Below are 26188 nucleotides of genomic sequence, written 5' to 3' on the forward strand. Positions count from 1 at the left end.
GGCTCCTCAGGTGGTGCCCCTATGCTGTGCACCTGGTGGTGTCAGCAGGCTCCTCAGGTGGTGCCCTACTCTGGTGCACCTGATGGTGTTGAGGGGGCTCCTCAGGTGGTGCCCTACGCTGGTTCTCTTGGTGGTGTTGAGGGGGCTCTTCAGGTGGTGCCCTATGCTGGTGCTCTTGGTGGTTTCAGTGGGCTCCTCAAGTGGTGTCCTACGCTGGTGCTCCTGCTGGTGTTGAGGGAGCTCTTCAGGTGGTGCCCTCCGCTGGTGCTCCTGATGGTGTTGAGGGGGCTTCTCTGGTGGTGCCCTACACTGGTGCTCCTGATGGTGTAGAGGGGGCTCCTCAGGTGGTGCCCTACACTGGTGCTTCTGATGGTGTTGAGGGGGCTCCTCAGGTGGTGCCCTACACTGGTGCTCCTGATGGTGTTGAAGGGGCTCCTCAGGTGGTGCCCTATGCTGGTGCTGTTGGTGGTGTTGAGGGGGCTCTTCAGGTGGTGCCCTATGCTGGTGCACCTTGTGGTGTTGAGGGGGCTCCTCAGGTGGTGCCCTACTCTGGTGCTCCTGGTGGTGATGAGCGGGCTCCTCAGGTGGTGCCCTACGCTGTGCACCTGGTGGTATCAGCAGGCTCCTCAGATGGTGCCCTACGCTGGTGCTCCTGGTGGTGTTGAGGGGGCTCCTCAGGTGGTGCCTTATGCTGGTGCACCTGGTGGTGTTGAGGGGGCTCCTCAGGTAGTGCCCTACACTGGTGCACCTGATGGTGTTGAGGGGGCTCCTCAGGTGGTGCCCTATGCTGGTGCTCTTGGTGGTGTTGAGGGGGCTCTTCAGGTGGTACGCTCCGCTGGTACACCTGGTGGTGTTGAGGGGGCTCCTCAGGTGGTGCCCTATGCTGGCGCTCCTGGTGGTGGTGAGCAGGCTTCTCAGGTGTTGCCCTACACTGGTACATCTGGTGGTGTCAGCAGGTTCCTCAGGTGCCACTTGGTGGTGTTAGTGGGCTCCTCAGGCCTTGTCCACTTCTCTGTTTCTTCTGTGCCTCAGGCTGGATGATTTCAGTTAACTTAACTTTAGCTTCAGCGATTCTTTCTTCACCAGCTTCATTTATAACCCCTCGAGAATTTTGAATTTCTGTCACTGTGGCTTTCACCTCTGTTTTCTTCCTTTTCATAATTTCCATCTCTCTACTGATATTCTCCTTGTCTTTATCTCTCATTTTCCTGATTTCCTTTATTTCTTTGTCCATGTTTCCGTTTAGCTCTTTGAGTATATTTAGGACCTGTATTAGTCAGCCAAAGTGTGCTGATGCAAAATACCAAAAATTGTTGGCTTTTATAAAGGGTGTTTATTTAGGGTAGAAGCTTACAGATACAAGGCCATAAGGCATTAGTTACTTCCCTCATCAAAGTCTATTTTCACGTGTTGGAGCAAGATGGCTGCTGACGTCTGTGAGGGTTCAGGCTTCCTGGGTGCCTCTAGGCTCAGCTCCAGGCTTCAGTATCAAACTCCAACATCAAAATTCCAACTCAAAAACCTTCCGCTCTTACTGTGATCAAAAACTTCTGTGAAGATAAGCTTAATAATTAGGAAAAAAAAAAAAAGAAAAAGAAAGGATGTAGACACTGAGGAAAAGACGGAAGAAGTTGCCTTGCCAATTTGCATACAGGGCAACACTTATTGCAGTGATGGAAGGCAAAACATCAAAAACAAAGCTTTTGCAGTTTTAAATTTTTTAATACCCCAATTTATTTTTACCTTAATTTTTGTAAATTAATATGTATTCTATATCTAACCTTTAAACTTATCACTATATTCCATTTTACTATTAATGGAACCTGGTAATATATTGGGCTTCATTTTTGAAGGACTTTGGATCACAGAGAAGTTCAACAATGGCAGTGGAGGAATACTGGTGTGGGATGTTATTGACAGGGGACACATGGTTGGCAGGAGTTCTCCAGGGCATGTATCCAGGGTACATAAAAATGTTTGGGGGGAGCGGATGTAGCTCAGTGCCTGAGCACCTGCTTCCCATGTACAAGGTCCCAGGTTCAATCCCTGGTACCTCCTAAAAAAATAAAAGGAAAAAATGTTCTTTTAAAAAAAAAAAGTTTGGATATTTTCATGGTGGTTACAATTAAAAACAACAACTGAGAGAGTGCTGAGTTCCTAGCCAGGGGAGCTCTACCACAGTCCTTAAAGAAAAAGCAACAATCCCCCAAGTGCAACGGCAAAGACCAAAAAAGAAGGAAGGTCCAACAATGAGCCCTCGATACTAATGACTATGCTTGTAAGCCTGTGCACCTGATATAAGAACAAGGCCTAGAGCTGCAGGGTGCCTAAGAGTTACTTCCTGAGACCCTCCATGTTGCTCAAATATGGCCAGTCATATTTGAGCCAAACTCAGCATGTAAATGTGTTGCCTTCCCCCCAGCTTGGGACATGACTCCCGGGAATGATCCTCCCTGGTGCCGAGGGATTACTACCAAGTACCAGCTGATGATGAAACTAGAAAATGACCTTGAATAAAAGGGTCAGCTTGGACCAGCAGAATATCTCAGTCTACATATAATACCAGGAGTTAAAAATACTTTTTGACCAGAATAAAAGGGGGAAATGGAAAGGACAAATGAGTTTATATGGCTATGAGTCTCCAAAAAGAGCTGGGAGGTTATCAGAGGGGTTGCCCTTATGCATACCTGAAAAGAGTCCCAGAGACAGATAAAAGTAGATGCAACCCCAGCTATTGGTTCTTCTGTGGGCGACAGAGACCCACACGTTGTGTGGTCATGGCAGATGGAATTCAGTGCCTTGTCAGTTGGCCCTACTTTGGAGTTTGTGTTTCTGTGTGATGGCGCTGGACTCAGATGTGATCTTTGCCCACAAGCCTCTCCTTTTAATTTTACTGGAACTGTAGTTGGTGCTGGGGTTTAATGTATACCCAGGGGACCTGAATCTCTGGACCAACAATGTGATAGCCAGGCCCTGCGCCTCAAAAGACTTGCAGTACCTACACTCTGGTTTATTGGACTTACCCTACTCAGCTAACATGGAGGTGAAGAAGGTCAGCCACCACACCAGGGAGCCAAGAGTGCCTACAACTGAAAGCAGGAGAATTGCATCCAGCACCCATGTGGAATCTAAGCCCCCTCTTGATATAGATGTGGAGTGGACACGGCCATTCTAGGGTCCACAGGATGGAGGAATAGAGTATGGATTAGAGTGGACATACTGATATTCTATCCATGAATATTTGTGATTAGTAATTGAAGAAAATGTGGCATTGGTGTGGAGAAAGTGGCCATGGTGGCTGCTGGGGGTAGGGAGTGGGAGGAAGAGATGTGATGTAGGGCCATTTTTGGGGGTTGAAGTTGTCCTGGGTGGTGCTGCAGGGACAGTCCCCAGACATTGTATGTTCTCCCATGGCCCACTGGGTGGACTGTGGGAGAGTGTGGACCACTGGCCGTGAGGTGCAGCGGTGCTCAGAGATGTATTCACCAAATGCAATGAATGTCTTATGATGATGGAGGAGGTTGTTGTTATGGGCGGAGGAGTGGGTGAGGGGGGTGGGGGGTATATGGGGACCTCATATTTTTTTAATGTAACTTAAAAAAAATAAAGACAAAAAACAAAACAAAACAAAAAACCTTCAGCTCTGTCCTTTGCCATGCCTTTTGTCTGTGATTCCCCACCCAACAAAATGTTGGGACTCAACGCCGTACTAGCACAAGAGGTTTACATAATTCCTTAATCAAGTAAACCTATGAATCCAATATAATCTAATATGCCCAGAGGAGATCAGTTTACAAATATAATCCAGTATTTCTTTTTGGAATTCATCAATAATACTAAACTGCTACAGGGCCATTTTCTTAAAGTGTTTGTCTAGTATGCCCCAGATGGTCTCCTTCATTGATGGTTTTGTTTTGTTTTGCTTTGTTTTTGAGGTACCAGGGCTGGGGATTGAACCCAGGACCTCATATATGGGAAGCTGGCACTCAACCCCCTATCCACATTGGCTCCCCTGAGTTGGTTTTTGTTTGCTTTTTGTTTGTGTTTTTGTTTTGGAGGAGGCACCAGGAACCAAACCCAGGACCTCCCATGAAGCTAGCAGGTGCTCAACCGCTTGAGCCACCTCTCCCCTCATTGATGCTTTCTAAATGCTTAAATTTCTCCTTTGTCTAGGCCATCACTCTTGTTTCTTTGTATGTTTTGTGATCTTTTGTTGAAATGTGGACATTTTGGTATTTTATTGTGTTATCACTGGAATTTAGACCCTGAGGCTTCTATTCCTTAAGCTTGTATCCATCTAGTGTTATGATTGAGTGTTCCATGATTGCTAACAGCTAACTGAAAATAAGAAGGAAAAAAAACACCTTCCCCAGTCTTTGCAGATTAATCTTGCAAGTCCTGTTCTTTAGGGCCTATCCTTACTCTGAGTTTAGAGAATAGTTCCAGGCCAAAGCGTCAGGGCCTCCCTGATCCTTTCTGCATGTGTCTTCTCTTGGGCATGTGCATGTGGCCCTAGAAATTGCTGTTTGCATGGATACACATCTCCACTTCTCCAGGAAACAGTTTCCTCTTGGTCCCAGGCACTGCATTTTATGTCTAGAGCCAGCGATCCCTTGTCCCAGGCAGCATCACTTCACTGCTGTCTCACAGGGTTCTGTAGGAGAGCTCCATGAGCAGCCTTCTGCAGGCGAAGCAAGGGATGGCAAGTCCCTCGGGCCACCACCCGACACATTGGGCTGGGCATGCTCTGCTCCCTCCAGCCCTGCACCCTGCCAGTGAGGGGTGTGGACAGGGCCAGCCAGGGCTCCGTGAGGTCCGACCACTCATCCTGTTCCTGCCATCTCTCAGCTGTTCTCTAGAACTTTGAGAAAGATGTTTCTGCTAGTTTTTGCTGGTTGTTCAAAGCTTCTGTGCGGGGACAACGCACTTAGGTACCACACACCACCATCTTGATCAGGGCTGCGCTGTCACTGGTTTTGATTTGCGTTTCCCTAATGATGAATGACATTTATATAGCATGTTGGCCATTTTTCTTCTTTGGAGAAATGTCTGTTCAAGTCCTTTGCCCATTTTTAATTGGGTGGGGAATGCTCTTTTGATATTTTTCAAGTTTATTGATAATGTTGAAAATAGATTTTCTTTCAATTCCTCTGCATTTGTCCATTTAAAACCTTTAGTTTGTATGTTGTAGTTTGGGCTATTTTATTAGGCATTACAAAACTATTGGCTTCTTTGATGATCTGTGCTTTATTAATTAACCTGTTTCTCTTCTAGTTTATCAATTTCTGCTCTTTTACTTTCTATATTACTTTGGTTTACCTTCTTGAACTGAAAGTTTGATTTAGTGCTCATTTTTCATGTTATCTAATAAACTGAATGTTACATATTTTGTGTTACATTAGTATCTACAGTATTCTGTATGTTTAAAGAGGTCATATTTCTCCTTTTTCTTTCAGTCCCAGTGTTTTAATTTCTGCTTTAGCAGAATGGTAATTTAGAAATGTGCTGCTTTGTTGTTGTTTTTAAATTTACAGGTTTAAGATTTTCTTTTTTTTTTTTTACAACTTTAATTTTGACTGATGATGTCTGCTATATGAGTTGATTATGTAAATGCCTATTTAGAGTTAATAATTAACACTGCTTCTTATTGATGCTTTGATTTATTTTTTTCACCATTGCTTTTTGTGAATTCAGATTTTTTCATTTTTTAAATTATCTTTTTCTTTAAAGATACATAGGTCACACAAAATGTTATATTCAAAAATATAAAATGTTCCCATATACCCGACTCCTCCCACATCAACAACTTCTTTCATTAGTGTGGTACATTCATTGCATTTGATGAATACATTTTGGAGCCTTGCTACACAGCACGGATACAGTTTACATTGTAGTTTACAGTCTCTCTCAGTCCATTCAGTGGGTTATGGCAGGATATATGTCCAGCATCTGTCCCTGCAGTGTCATTCAGGACAACTCCAAGTCCCAAAAATGCCCCAGTATCACACCTCTTTATCCCTCTCCCTGCCTTCAGTAACTCCTCTGGCCACTGTCTCCACATCAGTGATATAATTTCTTCCATTGCTAGAGTCATAATAATTCTATTGTAGAATACCAGTAAGTCCCCTCTAATCCATATTTTATTTCTCCATCCTGAGGACCCTGGGATGGCAATGCCCATTCCACCTCTAAATTGAGAAGGGACTTAGATCCTACATAGCTGATGGATGGGATTCTCCTTCTTACAGTTGTAGACTCTCTCGGTTCCTTGGTGTGGTGGTTGACCATCCTCACCACCTCGTTGGCTAACCTGGGTAAGTCCAGTGAACCAGAGTGTAGGAGTTGCAACTCTGCTGAGGCTCAGGGCCCAGCTGGCACATGGACAGTCCAGAGATCTTCAGAAAGGGTATCTGAAACTTACCAAATTCTTACATGTTTAAAACTGCCTTTATTTTATCTTTACATTTGTGGACAGTAATTCCCTTGTTATAATTTTGTAACTGTTCTTTTAAAAAATTATAGCAATCAAATCCCTTTTAAAAAGCTACCTGTGAAAGGTAACATTTGACCTACAGCGGCGTGCATTGCAATGGAAGATGCTTTCCCAACAAAGGTGGAGCTATAAAATTCAGCCTGCATTCAGGGCTAAAAGGAGAACAAATACAGTGGTTCTGAGGAAAGCATTTTCTCTTTGGAGAGATGTCTAAGTCCTTTGACTGTTTTTATAAAAGAATTTATATGGGGATTTTGTTGTTATTGTTTGCTTGAATTTGGGTGAGTTAGTCCACAGGTATTGAGCTTTGATTATGCTCCAGAAAGTTTACCACAAACTGGCTACACTATGATGAGGCAGCCAGGTGTTCTTACAACACATGCACACACACGCACACACGAAGGAAAGGAAAGCCTGCGTTCTGGGTGCATAACAGCTGACGGCCTCTCTGAAGCTAAGGCATTTCAGCTGCAAAATGGAAGGTAAGTAGCATTTGGGAAACAGTATTCTGGACAGCGTGTGCAAAGACCTGGGCAGGGGGCCCTGGGGACCTCTGCGAGACTGGACGGCCAGTGTGGCTGGAGGTTGATGAGCACGAGAAGCACAAAGGGAATGACTGGGCAGGCAGCCACGCTCAGATGTGTGGGCTCTGCACTGAGCAGAGAGAAGCCAGCAGAGAAGAGGCACAGCCTCATCTGCGTAGCTACTTTGAAACCATATGAACATCCTGTTCCTCACAGATGGCTTCCCTTCTGGCTTTTGAGTTCATTGACTTTTTCTTTCTTGGATCAGATTGCTATGATGGATACAAAATAGTGATTTTTTTCATTTCAGTTTACCTCATTGATCAGAGAGCATTTTACTGTGAAAAACAACTTTCTCTTTTTTTACTATTAATTCATTTATATCACATGGATTAATGGATTCTTATTTTACTCAGTAACAGACTGTAACTCATTATCATTTATCACAGTGCGCATACTTTTTTGAATGTGACCTGTGAGAACCCTTTAAAACTGGCTCTTGGGTTCATTGGATAAATCCCCATAACTTTTTAAAAAATTTATTTATTGAAGTATATCACTCATACATAAATATACATAAACTGTAAATGTATAATAATTGCTGTGAACTTAACAATACAAACATATAACATCATACAGGACTCTCATAACTCATCCTACCACCAATATCTTGCATTGTTGTTAAACCTTTTTAACTAATGATTAAAGAGCATTGTCAAACTATTACTACTAATCAAAGTATTTTTCTCCCAGTCCTCCCTATTATTATCTTTATACCATTTATTTATGAACATACATAAACAAGTGTATAGTAAAAGTTGTGAACTTACAAAGCAAACATGCATAATATCATGTTCCAGAACATCAACCCCTCACCAACACCTTGCATTGTCATGAGACATTGACCCAAATTATGAAAGAATATTGTCAAAATCTTACTACTAATCATAGTCCTTATCTTACATTTGGTGTGCTTTTCCCCTAACCCACCTTATTATTTTTTAAATATGTTTTTATGACAGAAGTTGTAAACTTATAAAACAGTCATGCACATGTGCAGAATTCCCAAACAACACCCCTCCATCAACACACCACAATGTGGTGTGTCATTTGCTACAAATAAAATAATATCATCTGATTTTACCATGTCCATAGCGTACATTTGACTCACATTTTCCATATTGCCTTACTATCAACACAGTACATCTTTTGTATAGATGCAAGAATATTACATTATTACTACTAACCACAATCCATAGGTCACCCCAGCTGTATTTTTTCCATGCTTCTCTACACTCCCAACACCCTGCAGTAGTGATGTACATTCGCTCTAGTTCACAAAGGACACTCTTGGATCTGTACCATCAACCACAATTCTCATCCACCTCTTGGTTTACTGTGCTATCCAGTTCCTAGATTATTCTCTAGTATTCTGTCAACTGGTATTTACATAACTAGACTACCATTTTCAGTCACATCTCCCATTTATAAACTAGCTGTTACTCACTGTGTGTTACCATTCACTCTATACATTTCCACACTTTTCCAGTAATGCTAATTAAAACTTCTACATACATTAAACATCAGTAGTTCATCTCAGTTCTCTTCTTATCTCCTTTAAGAATCCACCACCTACCACCAGGTCTTGAAGATATTTTCCAATAATTTCTTCCAGAAGTTTTATGGTTCTTCCTTTTATTTTTAGGTTTTTGAGTTCATTTTTGGATAAGGGTGAGATAGGGGTCCTCTTTCTTTCTTTCAGCTATGGATATCCAATTCTTTTTTTTTTTTTTTGGCTTTATTTTTTAATGTTACATTCAAAAAATATGAGGTCCCCATATACCCTCCACTTCCCTGACCCCCCTCCTCCCCCATAACAACAACCTCCATCATCATGAGACATTCATTGCATTTGGTGAATACATCTCTGAGCACCACTGCACCTCATGGTCAATGGTCCACATCATAGCCCACACTCTCCCACAGTCCACCCAGTGGGCCATGGGAGGACATACAATGTCTGGTAACTGTCTCTGCAGCACCACCTAGGACAACTCCAACCTCCGAAAATGCTCCCATATCACATCTCTTCCTCCCACTCCCTACCCCCAGCAGCCACCATGGCCACTTTCTCCACACCAATGCCACATTTTCTTCAATTACTAATCACAATAGTTCATGAATAGAATATCAGTAAGTCCACTCTAATCCATAGTCTATTCCTCCATCCTGTGGACCTTAGAATGGTTGTGTCCACTCCACAACGGTATCAAGAGGGGGCTTAGATTCCACATGGATGCTGCGGATATCCATTTCTTTAAGCACCATTTGTTGAATGGATTGTTCTGTTCTGCCTGAGCTGTGTGAGTTTGACAGGCTAGTCAAAAATCATTTGACCATACCTGTGAGGACCTGTTTCTGAACCATGAGTTTGGTTCCATTGGTCTATTGTGTCTGTCTTTAGTCCAGTACCATGCTGTTTTTAACCACTATAGGTAGGTATTATGATTTAAAGTCTGGAGATGAGGGTTCACTTTTCCTTTTTATGATGTTTCTGGATATTCAGGACCCCTTACCCTTCCAAGTAAATTTGATGATTGCATTTTCAAATTTTTCTTTAATGCTGGTGGAATTTTTATCAGGATTGCATTAAATCTGTATATCAATTTGAGTGGAATTGACATCTTAATAATTAGTCTTCCACTCCATGAGCATGGAGTGTTCTTCCAGTTATTTAGGACTTTTAAAAATTTCTTTTGGGAAACGGACTTTGGCCCAGTGGTTAGGGCGTCCGTCTACCATATGGGAGGTCCGCGGTTCAAACCCCGGGCCTCCTTGACCCGTGTGGAGCTGGCCATGCGCAGTGCTGATGCGCGCAAGGAGTGCCGTGCCACGCAAGGGTGTCCCCCGCGTGGGGGAGCCCCACGCGCAAGGAGTGCGCCCGTGAGGAAAGCCGCCCAACGTGAAAAGAAAGTGCAGCCTGCCCAGGAATGGCGCCGCCCACACTTCCCGTGCCGCTGACAACAGAAGCGGACAAAGAAACAAAAGCAGACAAAGAAACAAGACGCAGCAAATAGACACCAAGAACAGACAACCAGGGGAGGGGGGGAAATAAAATAAATAAATAAATCTTAAAAAAAAAAAAAAAAAAAAAGAACATCTATTAAAAAAAAATTTCTTTTAACATTGAGTTGCAGTTTTCTGAATACATGTGCTTTACATTGTTGGTTAAGTTTATTCCTGACTATTTGAGTTTTATCTGTCATATTTTATTTTCACCACTCTTTTGACACTTTTAGTTACTTTTATTGATATAATCTTCATTTCTAGATTCTCTTCCAGGCCTCTCTCTCCTGTCTTTTCTTTTTAGGCTCTAGCACACCCTTTAGTATTTCCTGAAGATCTTGCTTAGAAATTGTTTCTGATTACTGTGAATATTCTAATCTTTCCCTCATTTTTGAAAGACAGTCTTGCTGGATATAAGATGCTTGGCTGGAAGTTTTTCTCTTTTAGTATCTTAAATATGTTAGACCACTGTCTTCTTGCCTCAGTGGTTTCTGGTGAGAAATCAGCACTTAATCTTACTGGATATCCCTTATATATTATGCATTGCTTTTTTTCTTGCTGCTCAGAATTCTCTGTCTTTGGATGAGAATGTGTTTTGGAGTTGGTCTATTCGGATTTTTTCAGATGGAAGTACGTTGTGCTTCTTGGATATGAATATCTATGTCCTTCATTAGGGTTGGGAAACTTTCTACCATTATTTCTTCAAATATTCCTTCTGCCCCTTTTCCCTTCCCTTCTCCTGCTGGGACACCCATGACACATATCTTAGCACACCTTTTGCTGTCATTGAGTTCCCTGAGACCTTGTTGAATTTTTTCCATTCTTCAAGTGTTCTTTTGTATGTTCACTTACAGAGGCCATTTTTTCAAGCTCACCAATCCTTTCTTCCGATGCCTCAAATCTGCTATTATATGACTCCAATGTTTTTTTTCATTTCATTTATTGCACCTTTCATTCCTATAAGGTCTGTTTTTCTATGTATGCTTTCAAATTCTTCTTTGTACTCATCCAGTGTCTTCTTAATATCCTTAATCTCTTTAGCCATCTCATTGCATTTATTAAGGAGATTTGTTTGAACATCTATCATTAGTTGTCTCCTTTATGTCATCTGGAGGCTTATCTTGTTCTTTTAACTGGGCCATAATTTCCTGTTTCTTGGTGTGGATTATAATTTTTTGTCTGTGTCTTTGCATCTGGCTTACTATAGTGTTTTTTCTGGGTGTAGTTTTTCTCTTTAGTTTAGGGCTTCCTGTCCTTTCTCCCTTGATGGTTGTGTGTGTTAGGAGCCAAGCATACAGCTGGTGCTGTAAGCTGTGGAGGCTCAAGCTGCCCTCATTGTGCCAGGGACCAGTGAAGCTTCTTCCAACTTCAGGGGTAGGGACAGAGTCACATCTGTGTGGAATAATCCAAGTACAGACCTAGACTGTAGTTGCCCAGACAGACTGATGAAACTTCACACCCCTTTCTCCCCTGCCTGGGGTGGGGGTGGGGGTGGAGCTGCAGTGTGGGCAGCAATCTATGCAGTGCGGGTCCGGGATGACCGCAGTTGCCCTGTAGACTTCTGATTTTCAGTCTGTGCCAGCCATAGTTACATTCCGCTCAGGCTGGGGGCAGAGTCAAAATGGCAGCCCCCAGTCTCTTTCTGACTTGGTCAGATTCACACCCCAGCTGTTCCCAGGGTTATATCTTAGCCAGCCGAGTCTACCAATCAGTAGCTGAAATCAGCCAACCATCTCCTCCTCTGCTGTTTCTGGGAAATGGAGCTTCCAGTTCCAGCCACAGGATAGCTCCTGGGGTGCTTATGTCACCAGAATAGGATAATCACCGGTGTACGCGGCTTAGCCGGTAATTTCCCGGAGAGGCTGGTGCAGGTCCCTGCAGCTTCCTTCCTGCTGGAGGTGGCACTGGGGCCTAGGCTAGAGCTGTCGTGTGATCTGGATGGAAAGAAGCTTGTCCTCAATAGCACTGGGATTTTCAGTCCGCCCTGTTTCTCCTTGTGCCAGGTGCAGAGTTAAGTTGGAGGCTCCTGGTCTCTTTCTGGCTTGGACAGGCTCAAACTTTAGCTGTTCTCAGTATTACATTTCAGCCTGCTGAATTTACTCATCTGTAGCTGAAGTTGGTGCCCACCTGTCTCTTCCTCCCCCGTTTTGGGGAAGTGGAGCTTTCATTTCCAACCACGGAGCAGCTCCCAAGGCGGCTTGTGCCTCCAGTGGAGGATGGGCATCAGCTTCCACAGCATGGAGTCTCTACTTACGAGTCTTCTTTGCAGATGGGCAGTCTCCTCCCACTCCTTCAAGGATGTTGCAGGATGCTCTTCTGGCCTCCTGGAGCCCTCAACCAGGTGCTTCAGCAGCTCCAGAGAGCTGTGGGTGTTTGCTAACTGCCCTGTAGCAGGACCTGACTCTAGGAGTGCCTTACTCTGCCGCCATCTTGCTGGTTCTCCCCCTGGAGTTTATTTTTAAGTATAATGTATGGCAGGATTCTAATTGTATTTCCTCCTATAGAGAGCCAGTTGCCCTCAATTTTTTTTTAATTTTTAATTTTTTATTGAAGTATGTCATTCATACATGAACAGGCATAAACAATAAATTTATAGTAAAGATTGTGAACTTACAAAATAAACATACGTAACATCACACAGGAGTCTCATACATCACCGCTTCACCAACTCTTTGCATTGTTGTGAAACATTTGTTACAAACTATGCAAGAGCATTGTCAAAATATTACTACCAATTATAGTCCTTATCTTACATTTGGTGTATTTTTCCCCAACCTATACTTTTTAAAAAAATATATTTTGTTACAGATATTGCAAAACAATCATACAGATGTGTATATATCCCATATAACTCCACACTCTGGTGGAACATTTGTTACAGATTATGAGACAATATCATCAAGGTGTTACCACCAATCATGGTCCATAGTATACCTTTGGGACACTTTTTCCATACATCTCCATTATCAACACAGTACAGCTTTGGCACTGATGCAAGAATATTATAGTATTGCTGTTAACACGATCTACAGGTCATACCAATTGTGGTTTTCCCATGCTTTTCCATATTCCCATCACACTGCAGTAGTGATGTACATCTGCTCTAGCTCACAGAAGGACTCTCTTGCATTTGCACCCTTAACCACAATTCTCAACTGCCTCTGGGTTCACTCTGTTATTCAGTACCTAGATTATTCTTTAGCTTTCTATTGACATTTACTTCCCCAGACTACCTTTTTAAGCCACAATCCCATTTATAAACCAGTTGTTACTCACTATGTGTTACTATCAACTCTATCCATCTCCACACTTTTACAGTCAAATTAATTAAAACGTCTACATGTGTTAAGCATCCATAGTTCTTCTCAACCCTCCTTTTATCTCCTAATAAGCCATACTCTGTTTTAATTCCATGTGTTTATTATTTATATTTAGTTCATACTAATGAGACCATGCAATATTTATCCTTTTGTTTCTGACTTCCTCCACTTAGTATGTCTTCAAGACTCATACATGTTATCACATATGTCCCAATTTCATTTCTTCTTACTGCAGCATAGTATTCCATCATATGTATATACCACATTTTGTTTATCCATTCATGGTGGATGGACACTTGGGTTGTTTCCATCTTCTGGCAATTGTGAACAATGCCGCTATGAACATAGGTGTGCACATGTCTGTTCGTGTCATAGTTTTTTGTTCTGGGTATATTTCTAGTAGAGGAATTGCTGGATCATATGGCAGTTCTATATTTAGCTTTCTGAGGAACCGCCAAACTGTCTTCCACAGAGTCTGCACCATTTTACACTCCCACCAACAGTGAAGGAGTGTTCCTATTTCTCCACATCCTCTCCAGCACTTATCATTCTCTGTTTTTATAATAATGGCCATTGTATGTGATGTTAGATGATATCTTGTTTTAATTTGCATTTCCCTAATAGCTAGTGATATGGAACATTTTTTCATGTGCTTTTTGGCCATTTGTATTTCTTCTTTGGAGAAATGTCTATTTAAATCTTTTGCCCATTTTTAAATTGGGTTGCTTGCTCTTTTATTGTTGAGTTGTATGATCTCTTTATATAGAATGGAAGTCAAACCCTTATAGGATAAATGGTTTCCAAAGAGTTTCTCCCATCGACTGGGCTGCCTTTTCACCTTCTTGATGAAGTCCTTTGTATCACAGAAATGCTTAAGTTTGAGAAGTTCCCATTCATACATGTTTTCTTTTGTTGCTCATGCTTTTGTTGTAAAGGTTAAGAATCTACCACCTACCACCAGGTCATGAAGATGTTTCCCTACATTTTCTTCTAGGAGCTTTATTGTACTTCCTTTTATATTTAGGTTTTTGATCCATTTTGAGTTAATTTTTTAATAAGGGTGAAGTAGGGATCTTCTTTTTCCTTTTGGCTATAGATATCCAGTTCTCCCAACACCATTTGTTGAATAAACTGTTCTGCCCCAACTGGGAGGGCTTGACAGGCTTGTCAAAAATCACTTGGCCATAGATGTGAGGGTCCGTTTCTGAATCATCAGTTTGGTTCCATTGGGCTATGTGTCTATCTTTATTCCAATACCATGCTATTTTTACCATTGTAGCTAGGTAATATGATTTAAAGTCTGGAAGTGAGAGTCCTCCAACTTCACTTTTCCTTTTTAAGGTGTTTCTGGCTATTCGGGTCATCTTACCCTTCCAGATAAATTTGATAATTGTGTTTTCCATTTGTTTAAAAATTACTAGTGGAATTTTTACTGGGATTGCATTGAATCTGTATATCAATTTGGATAGAATTGACATCTTAATGATATTTAGTCTTCCAATCCATGAGCATGGAATGTTCTTCCAATTATTTAGGTCTTTTTAAATTTCTTTTAGCAATGCATTATAGTTTCTGAATACAAGTGCTTTGCATCCTTGGTTATGTTTATCTCTAAATATTGGATTCTTTTAGTTGTTATTGTAAATGGAATTTTTTTTCCTGACTTCCTCCTCTGATTGTATAGTATTAGTGTATAGAAACGCCTCTGATTTTTGCATGTTGATCTTGTATCCTGACACTCTACTGAAATCATTTCTTAGCTCTAGCAGCTTTGTTGCAGATTTTTCAGGACTTTCTAGATATACAATCATACCATCTGTGAATAGTGAAAGTTTCAATTTTTCCTATCCAATTTGGATTCCTTTTATTTCTTTTTCTTGCCTGATTGCTCTAGCTGGAACCTTTGGTACTATATCGAACAACAGTGGTGACAATGGGCATCCTTGTCTTGTGCCTGATCTCAGTGGGAAAGCTTTCAGTCTCACCATTGAGTACAGTGTTAGCTGTGGGGTTTTCATATATGGCCTTTATCATTTTGAGAAAGTTTCCTTCAATTCCTATTTTTTGTAGTATTTTTATCAACAAAGGATGTTTTATTTTGTCACATGCCTTTTCTGTGTCAATTGATAAGATCATGTGCTTTTTCTTCTTTTATTTATTAATGTGATTTATTATGCTGATTGACTTTCTTGTGTTGGATCAGCTTTGCATGCCTGGTATAAAACCCACTTGATCATGATGGATAATTCTTTTAATGTGTTGTTGGATTCAATTAGCAAGTATTTTATTGAGGATTTTTACATCTGTATTCATTAAAGAAATGGGTTTGTAATTTTCCTTTTTTTTTAAAGATTTCTCTTCCTTCCTCCCCTCCTCCCCCCTCTCCCCCCGTTGTCTGCTCTCTGTGTCCATTTGCTGTTTGTTCCTCTGTGTCCACTTGTATTCTTAACAGTGGCACTGGGAATCTGTTCTCTTTTTGTTGCATCATCTTGCTGCATCATCTCTCCATGTGTGCATCGCCACACCTGGGCAGGCTGCACTTTTTTTGTGTGGGGCAGCTCTCCATGTGGGATGCTCTCCTTGTATGTGGGGCTCCCCTACATAGGGGACACTCCTGCATGGCACAGCACTCCTTGCACGTATCAGACTGTGCATGGGCCAGCTCACCATACAGGTCAGGAGGCTCTGGGTTTGAACCCTGGACCTCCCATGTGGTAGGCAGATGCCCTATAAGTTGAGCCAAATCCGCTTCCCTAATTTTCTTTTTTTGTAATACCTTTATCTGGCTTTGGTATTGGGGTGATATTGGCTTCGTGCTATTGGTAACATTCCTTCTTGTTCAGTTTTTTGGAAGAACTTGAGTAAGATTGGTATTAAATTTTTGAATGCTTGGTAGAATTAACCTGTGAAACCATCTGGTCCTGGGCTTTTCATTTTGGGGAGCTATTTGATGACTGTTTCAATCTCTTTACTTATGATTGGTTTCTTGAGGTCTTCTATTTCTTCTCGCATCAGTGTAGGTTGTTTGTACCTTACTAGGAATTTTTCATTTCATCTACATTGTCTAGTTTGTCTTTTAAAGGTTTTTATTTCTCTTCCCTTCCCCCACCCCAGTTGTCTGTTCCCTGTGTCCATTTGCTGTGTGTTCTTCTGTGTCCACTTCTATTCTTGTCAGGGGCACTAGGAATGTGTCTCTTTCTGTTGTGTCGTCTTGCTGCATCATCTCTCCTTGTGTGCTGCACCACTTCTGGGCGGGCTGAACTTTCTTTCACACTGGGCGGCTCTCCTTATGGGGCGCAGTCCCTGCGCATGGGGCTCCCCTACATGGGGAACACCCCTGTGTGGTACAGCACTTCTTGCGCGCATCAGCACTGCACGTGGGCCAGCTCCACACAGGTCGAGGAGGCCTGGGTTTGAACCATTGACCTCCCATATGGTAGGCGGATGCTCTATCCATTGAGCCAAGTCTGCTTCCCAACATTGTCTAGCTTTTTAGCATAAAGTTGTTCATAGTATCCTCTTATGATCTCTTATTTCTGTGGGGTCAGTAGTAAGGTTCCTCTTTTCATTTTTTATTTCACTTATTTGCATCTTCTCTCTTTTTTTCTTAGTCTAGCTAAAGGTTTGTTGATTTTGTTAATCTTCTTGAGGAACCCACTTTTGGTTTTGTTAATTTTCTTTTTTTTTTTTTTGTTCTCAATTTCATTTATTTCTGCTCTGATCTTTGTTATTTCACTCCTACTTGCTTTGGGATTAGCTTGCTGTTCTTTTTCTAGTTTCTCCAGCTGTGTAGTTAGGTCATTGATTTTAGCTCTTTTTTTTTTTTTTAAGATTTATTTTCATTTATTTCTCTCCCCTTCCCCCCCCCCCGCCTCAGTTGTCTGCTCTCTGTGTTCATTTGCTGTGTGTTCTTTTGTCCACTTCTGTTGTCAGAGGCACGGGAATCTGTGTCTCTTTTTGTTGCGTCATCTTGCTGCATCAGCTCTCCATGTATGCTGCGCCATTCCTAGGCAGGCTGTACTTTCATGCTTGGTGGCTCTCCTTACGGGGCACACTCTTTGCACGTGGGGCTCCCCTACATGGGGGACACCCCTGCGTGGCACAGCACTCCTTGTGCACATCAGCACTGTGCATGGGCCAGCTCCACACGGGTCAAGGAGGCCCAGGGTTTGAACCGCGGACCTCCCATATGGTAGATGGACGCCCTATCCATTGGGCCAAGTCTACTTCCCTCTTCTTTTTTAATGTAAGCACTGAGGGCTATAAATTTTCCTCTCAACATTGCCTTCCTAGCATCACATAGGTTCTGATATGTTGTATTCTCATTGTCATTTGTCTTGAGATATTTATTGATTTCACTGGAAATTTCTTCTTTGACCCACTGATTATTTAAGAGTATATTGTTTAATCTCCATATATATGTGAATTTTCCCTTTATTTGCTGCTTGTGGATTTCCAACTTTATTCCATTATGATCAGAGAAAGTGCTTTGTATAATTTTGATTTTGTTCATAATTTTTTAATAGGCACATTTTTTTGAATTTCAGCAATTCAAATAAAGTCAGCTAGTTAAGATAAATGCAGATTATTTGCCCCATGTACATAAATACAAGAATAGCAAACCTTACATGGTCAAAAGATTCATCTCTTAAGAAACTGTCTAGCTATAACTGGTTGGTCATAACTGTTCAAATATGCACAGGTATATACATTTAAGCTGTTTATTAATACACAAAGTAAGTGAAATTAGAGTTAAAAGTTTATTAAAGTGGCAGCATTAAAGTCAGTGTATAGATTAATGAGAAATATAAAGGCATGATGGAGAAGAGATTCACGCATGCAGGAAGTTCGTTCTTTGTCCAAAAAAGATCCCTGTTGTATTGACAGTCTGGGCAGAAGAGCCTGTAAATAGCTTAGAAGTGAACATGAACAGTGCTGAAAAAGTTAGAGGTACACTGATTTATAGCAGTTAAACCTTTCATATTCAAATCAACATTTTAGTAATTTGAAATAAATTGAGGGGAGCAGATGTAGATCAGTGGTTGAGTGCCTCCTTCCCATGTATGAGATTCCAGGTTCAATTCCCCTGGTACCTCCTCAAAAAATAAAAAATAAAAAGAATTGAAAAATGATGAAACGTTCATACTCCAGTAAAAAAATTACCCACTATTTTTTACAATCCAAACTGTTGATCCTAATAAAGATAATGCTGTTCCTTATTGTACATTAGGTATTCTTAGGAGACAAAAGACAGGATTAAGTAATCTAATATTTCATCATCATTTTGAAGTTATAAATCAATGGCTTATGAGTCCTCTCTAGTAAAGTTGTTTTGCGAAGTTACATACCTAATGAGAATTAAGACAAAGCTTTGGTGATGCAGTTTTTTCATGAATTTTTTTTTGTTAAAGTACTTTATGGTATCTCATAAGCACAGAGTTGATAATTCTCAGATTTGGAGTTTGAATCTCAGGAAACAGTTTCTGTGAACCAGCAGATACCAGAGTTCCATCTGCTGCTCTATTAGAATATTGCAGGATGTTCTTTCAGTATCTACTAGTTTAACCTGAATGAATTCAATACAGTTTTCTGGGAGGAGTCTATACCAGAAGCACCTGCCAGTCTGAAGAGTGCTATTTTTATACCAGAAATAAAAAGTCATCCAATAGAAAAAAGATGAAACCAAAAAATTTTTTCAGTGCATTGAGTATGATTTTTTCTTTTTAAACATTTGAATCAATTTTTTTAAAAACTCAACAAATATTTCAGAGACTATATAAAACTTTTATATGTAGCTTTTGTTTTTTTTGTTGCTTTTATTTATTGCTGTCATATATAAAGTAAACTTCTGCAGATTGTGCTTTGGGGAAAAAAAAACATAATTGAAAATAAACTGGGAGCCAATGTGGCTTGGTGGTAAAATGTCGGCTTCCCACATACAACGTCCTGGGTTTAATACTTGGCCCCGGTACTTCAAAACAAACTTCACTGCTTCATTCTAGTTGTTGCAGAAAGAAACAAAATCAGACACCAGGATCTCTTATTCTCCTAGCATATGCATAGTACTCATATAATATAGTGCACTAAAGATCAATCTCAGTTTTACTTGCTTAATTCAAATAGGATGAGAATACCTCTTCATCTTTGAAGGACACTCACTATGAAAGTGCTACACAAAATAATATGTTTCTTAGCTACTAGTTTTCATATCATTCATCATTTGTGGGTTTTTGTGCTCCTTAAGATTAGTGAGAGTCTGTCCTACATTTATTCTTCATAAGGCAAATGGCACAGAAAGGCAGTATAATGGCACCTAAAAAGGCAAACACTATAGATTTAGATTTTCTGAACAATTTTATTACAAATCCGTTTTTATGTTTTAATGAGTTCCTCACAATGTCAAAGCTGAAATTTTCTATAAAAAGTATTAAGAATCCCAAAACTAAGGAAACTAAACTTGCCTTTGTCACCAAATACTTCGGGATTTTTTTTTTTTATCTACCCCACGTGGCTTTTTTTTTCTCGTGCTGTCTGCTCTCTCTGTCCAATCGCTGTGCATTCTTCTGTGTCTGTATTTATTTTTTTATCCCCCCCCCCCCCGCCACTTGTTTTGCTGTCTGCTCTCTGTTCGCTGTGTGTTCTGCGTTTTTACTTGTCTCCCTTTTTGTTGTGTCACCTTGCTGAGTTGGCTCTCTGTGGGGCTTGCAGGCTGGGCGGCACTCCGCAGTGCCTGGGCCAGCAGCTCTCTGTAGTATGCAGGTGAGCCTGCCTTCAGAAGAAGGCCCCGGGGCATGAACCCAGGGCCTCCCATGTGGTAGATGGGAGCCCAACTAATAGAGCCATAGCCGCTTCCCACATTGGGGTATTTTTTAACTCCAGCCAAATCATCTCAGAAACAGCCAATTATTGTTGATTACAATAAACTCGAAAAGGCAGGAGAGTTTAAGAAGGGCACTGTGTTTCGATGGTGACAATAGAGAAAGCTTGCAAAGACAAACTTCAATTTTCAGTAATGTGAGTTGCACTACAGTCACATTTATATTAAAGATCTCCAAAACAACCTATCTAAAACCCAGAAGAATGCTATGAACACTGTTTCTGCCTAGTACATGACTGTATTAGTCAGCTGAAGGGGTGCTGAAATTGGCAAATACCAGAAATTGCCAAAATATCAGAAATTGGTTGGTTTTTATAAAGGGTATTTGGGGTAGGAGCTTACAAATACCAGGCCATAAGCATAAGTTACTTCCCTCACCAAAGTCTGTTTTCATGTGTTGGAGGAGATGGCTGCCAACATCTGCGAGGGCTCAGGCTTCCTGGGTTCCTCCCTTCCAGGGTCTTGCTTCTCTCTGGGTTCAGGGTTCCTCTCTTCGCAGGGCTTCTTCCTGGGCTCAGGGTTCCTATCTTCCTGGGGCTTGCTTCTTTTTCATCTGTGATCTTACTTCCCAGGGCTACAGCTTAAGGCTTCAGCGTCAAACTCCAACATCAAAAACCTCAACTCTTTCCTTTGCCATGCCTTTTATCTCTGAGTCCCCACCTACCAAAGGGTTGGGACTCAACACCTTAATAATGTGGCCCAATCAAAGCCCTGATCCTAATTTAATTATGCCCAGGTACAGACCAGATAATATAATCCAACATAACCCAATATCTATTTTTGGAATTCATAACCATATCAAACTGCTACAATGACCAGTGGTTTTAAAGAAAAATCTTAAAATGGAATTCTCTGTCTCCCTAAAAAGTTCACAAAGAGTCATTCTTAAGATAAAGCCATTGCACAAAATGGACAGTTCATATACAGAAATGAGTACTGAACTGGAGTTTAATTGCACGTTCCTTATATACCCAGCATTAACAGAATTACAGTGACATCTTCTTTAAGGGCCACCACAAACATGATATATACTTGAAGTATTAAAAGGTACAGGTGAACTCAGTAGCAACACTTAAAAGCCATATCCTTAACAAGGTAACTTGAATTAACTTGAATCTTCCTATATTTTACCATTCTGGAAATTAAGGCAGAATAAATTTCTTGTTAAATATACTTTGTTCATTTATAAAACTATAATTCAATTAAAATCACTAACTGCTGAATCAGTAGAGGGCCTCTCTTCTATGTTTATATATACTGCCCAGATAATTGTGTATATGTGTGTGGGTGTGTGTACAAAAGGGCAAAACTGAAAATACCACATTCTTTATGAAATACATGTAATTTATACACATATTCTGGAAATCAAAGATTCAAATGCTTAATGTGAAAGTACATCTGAGAAAAATTCAGAAGTGGTAAACTTTCCCCCTTGAAGTAAATGATTCCTAGGTATGGTAAGTAGGTGATATTCAGGTTTATAACTAATAAATCACTGAAAAGAAGTTGCATTCTAGCTGTCTTCATGTGCCACATTAGAAAAGATACAAGGATATGCCAAGTCACTAAAATGGCCAAGAATCAACATATTACTAATTTATTTCTCCCAAACTACTTATATTTGAATTTAATATATTAAGCAATTTATTTTATTTATTTTTTTAAAGATTTATTTTTATTTATTTAATTCCCCTTCCCTCCCCCGGTTGTCTGTTTTCTGTGTCTTTTTGCTGCGTCTTGTTTCTTTGTCCGCTTCTGTTGTCGTCAGCGGCACGGGAAGTGTGGGCAGCGCCATTCCTCGGCAGGCTGCTCCCTCCTTCGCGCTGGGCGGCTCTCCTTATGGGTGCACTCCTTGTGCGTGGGGCTCCCCTACGCAGGGGACACCCCTGTGTAGCACGGCACTCCTTGCGCGCATCAGCACTGCGCACGGGCCAGCTCCACACGGGTCAAGGAGGCCCGGGGGCTTGAACCTCAGACCTCCCATGTGGTAGACGGATGCCCTAACACTGGGCCAAAGTCCGTTTCCCTATTAAGTAATTTAAATGTCCAAATTATGCTAAACATTGAGCACCTCTTAGACGTAGAAGCAAGAATATTTTATTGCTAAAAACATACAAGATTTTTAGAAAATCTCATCGATTGCCCAAAACAGCAAATACCAATGCCAAATAATTAACTTTAAAAATAATGTGCCAGGTCCTGTCAGAGAAATGTAAGAATAGTACTGAGGGCCTCACTATTATTGTTGTTACTTTGCAGTTTTATAGGGAATTGAACTGAAGCCAGAAGTTAGAAATTTATGACTGTCAATACTGTTTGGGGGTTGTTACCATACAGTATATAATTAGGAATGACTTTAGAAGAGTGAGAAAGTGCTCATGGAATACAACGGTATAATTGCCATGTATCAGTAGAACTCAACTGTGTCTGATAGTCATGGTTAAAAAAAAAAGGCTATTTTGAGAAAGAAGTGTTTTTAAAGGCATTTCCTTGACGGCCTTGGTCTTTTCATGTGATCACTTTAATTCCAATGAACAAAATTCCATTTAGGTATATTTAAATGTTCTCACACTATTTTTCTTCTGTCACCATGCTGGCTTAGAAAGTTCATGGCCCACTGTACTCTTTGGTCTTCTTTATAGGATGGCAAACAGATGATACTAACCACTAAGTAGATAGACCACCAATTTGTAAGTGGCCATCATAATGGCTGTGCTTAAAATGTGTCTCACCAGGGGGCGTCAGACTTGGCCCAGTGGTTAGGGCATCTGTCTACCACATGGGAGGTCCGCAGTTCAAACCCCGGGCCTCCTTGACCCGTGTGGAGCTGGCCCATGCGCAGTGCCATGCAGGAGTGTCCCCCGTGTAGGGGAACCCCATGCTCAAGGAGTGCGCCCCATAAGGAGAGCCGCCCAGCGCGAAAGAAAGTGCAGCCTGCCCAGGAATGGCACCGCACACACGGAGAGCTCACACAACAAGATGATGCAACAAAAAGAAACACAGATTCCTGTGCTGCTGACAACAACAGAAGCGGACAAAGAAGACGCAGCAAATAGACACAGAGAACAGACAACCGGGGTGGGGGGAGGAAAGGGGAGAGATAAATAAATAAATCTTTAAAAAAAAAAAGTGTGTCTCACCAGATGAGTTAAGTCATGGTAAGGAGACTAATAATTGACTTCTTCTTGAACAACCAAAGATAGTGTCTGAAAAAAAACTATATTTTGTTCACTCTTTGTATAGGCTTGTTCTTACAACTTCATGTTTTGTTTGTTTTGTTTTTTAAAGATTTATTTATTTCTCTCCCCTTCCCCTCCAACCCTGGTTATCTGGTCTCTGTCTATTTGCTGTGTCTTCTTTGTCCACTTCTGTTGTTGTCAGCAGCATGGGAATCTGTGTTTCTTTTTGTTGCATCATCATGTTGTGTCAGCTCTCCGTGTGTGCGGTGCCATTCCTGGACAGGCTGCACTTTCTTTTGCACTGGGCATCTCTCCTTATGGGGTGCACTCCTTGCGCGTGGGGTTCCCCCATGCGGGGGACACCCCTGCGTGGCAGGGCACTCCTTGCACGCATCAGCACTGCGCATGGGCCAGCTCCACACGGGTCAAAGAGGCCCAGGGTTTGAACCACGGACCTCCCATGTGATAGACGGATGCCCTAACCACTGGGCCAAGTCCACCGCCACAACTTCATGTTGATACGGTATACTTGTGGTACAACTTTTTGAGGGGGCAGCAACCAGCATCATTTCTAAAAAGTCTGATGCTTCTCTCTTAGACTCATCATCTTCCGTACTTGAAGCAGTCTTATATCCCAGTAGTTTTTGCTTAATACTTTTAAAAAATAACAAAAGGAATAGATCTCCGATATGTCAGCCTATGAAGCACACATGCCTCTATAAAATCTTCTAAATTTGACTGATAACACTTTATGAAAATATTCAAAACCATCTGGTTACTTTTTCTGTGGTTCCTTGCATCTGACTGTAATGAAGTCTTCTTAAAAAATTTTTATTTTTCATTTTTAATGACTGAAAGAAGACATCTGAAACTGCAGCTTTTGGAAGAACCATTTGTTTTTGCCTGTCTTATACCTCTCCTCGAACTTGACCTTGGTCTTATACTGGGCCTTGGGTTTAAGAGCAGGGTCTCTGAAGACATCCTTGTTAACAATGGTTTTGTCAAAGGCAATATCCACAGAGTACCTTGTAGGCATGAGGTGACTGTAGTTATGAACTTTCACAAAAGACTTGACCTTTGACCTCTTGGCGATTTTCTTCTTGCCCATGGCAGCTGTCACTTTTCAGGGACGGGTAGTCTGTTCCAGCCACCAGAGCATGGCTGTTGTGTTCTGTAGTGTTCTTCACAGTAACGCTTTTGCTTCTGCAGTGGTGTCTGGCCAGCACCAGCACCACTTTCCCAGGTTTCATAAACTTGCCAATTTGGGCAGCAACCACTGGGGCCTACAGCGAAAGTGTAACTAAGTCTTCATACGCCAAGTTGGTCGCTGTGATTGCAGTAAAGCCTACCACTGCAGCCATAATCATGTAATCTGGGGAGAATCAGGGTCAAATACACCATTCAATTTTGCCTTGTCATTGAAGAAGAAGCAAAGCATGTTGTTTTGGGAAGGGCCACACCCACTGAAATTGAGCCTACTCCTCTAAACAAGGAAGAAAGCCCTTTATCCAAGATGACCTTTAGGCTATGGAAAGCTCTGGGAGAAACTACTCAGTTGACATTGGCTCCAGTCATAGTGTTCAGTTAAACTTCAAAGGTTAAAAGCATCACAGAAGAAGACTCCAGCCATGTTTTTACAACTTCCAGTGAACATTTGAGAGTGACTCCCACTGTACCATCACATCTCCTGACAAAAAGATGTACTAGTGCGGTCCTCTGACTCCTTCTCTTGCTTGTCCTCTGAGTGGTTAGCTGGGATGCAGATCTAGCTATGCTTCCTCATCAATTTTTTTAAAAATCCACTTTATTATAGATAATACATATTCAATAAAATGCACCCATTTTAAGCATAATATTTTTATACGTGTTGACACATTCATGCACCTGTGCAGCCACCAGCACAGTCAAGATAGGGAACATTTCTGTCACCCTAGCACCTGGTGCTTCTCAGACAATTCCACATACCCAAACCCTAGAAAACCAATGGTTTCCTTCCTGTCACTCAAGATTACATGTCCTTTCTAGAGTTTCATAGAAAATCCATTAAATAAAAAAAACAACTCAGAGGTGATTCCAATCTGTGCTAACATTTTAGAATTACTCATTTTTTAAAAAAAGATTTATTTATTTATTTCCCCCTCCCCTTCCCCTCCTCCTTCTCTCCCCTTCCCCTGATGTCTTTCTGTTTGTTTGGTTTTTTTGCTGTCTGTATCCATTTGCTGTGTGATCTTCTGTATCTATTTTTCCTTTAGTCTTCTCATTTTTTCTTCTCTAGTTTTCACCAGTTTTAATCCTGGGGACCTCTGATGTGGAGAGAGTTTCTCTATTAGCTGCACCACCTCAGTTTGTGGTTTCTGCTGTGCTTCACCTTGACTCTCCGATTCGCATCTCTTCTGTTGTGTCATCTTGCTGTGTGACTCAAGTGGGCACTGGCTCACCACACGGGCACTCAGCTCATCACATGGGCACTGGCTCACCGCACAGGCATGCTTTGTCTTCTTTTTCACTGGGAGGCCCCAGGGATTGAACCTGGGTCCTCCCATACGGTAGGCAGAAGCCCTATCACTTGAGCCACATCTGCTTCCCTAGAATTACTCTTATAACCTCTCTCTGACTACCTCCATCTCATAACATTTCATCTTTTCCTGTTTTATTTGCCCATTATGCTAATTGCTTAGCCACATTTGAGCACTTACAAGCATTGAGTATACACCTTCCACTTTTATTAT

General features: G+C 41.4%; 1 protein-coding gene across 2 annotated transcripts in view; it reads left to right on the plus strand.

The window, feature by feature from the left end:
• The window catches only part of ZNF582 (zinc finger protein 582), a 39090-nt gene that overhangs the window by 9953 nt on the left and 2949 nt on the right, over positions 1–26188 (plus strand). The gene's annotated exons all lie outside the window — the stretch shown is intronic.

Source organism: Dasypus novemcinctus, chromosome 18 (genome assembly GCF_030445035.2).
Source record: "Dasypus novemcinctus isolate mDasNov1 chromosome 18, mDasNov1.1.hap2, whole genome shotgun sequence".
In the NCBI taxonomy this organism is placed as follows: domain Eukaryota; kingdom Metazoa; phylum Chordata; class Mammalia; order Cingulata; family Dasypodidae; genus Dasypus; species Dasypus novemcinctus.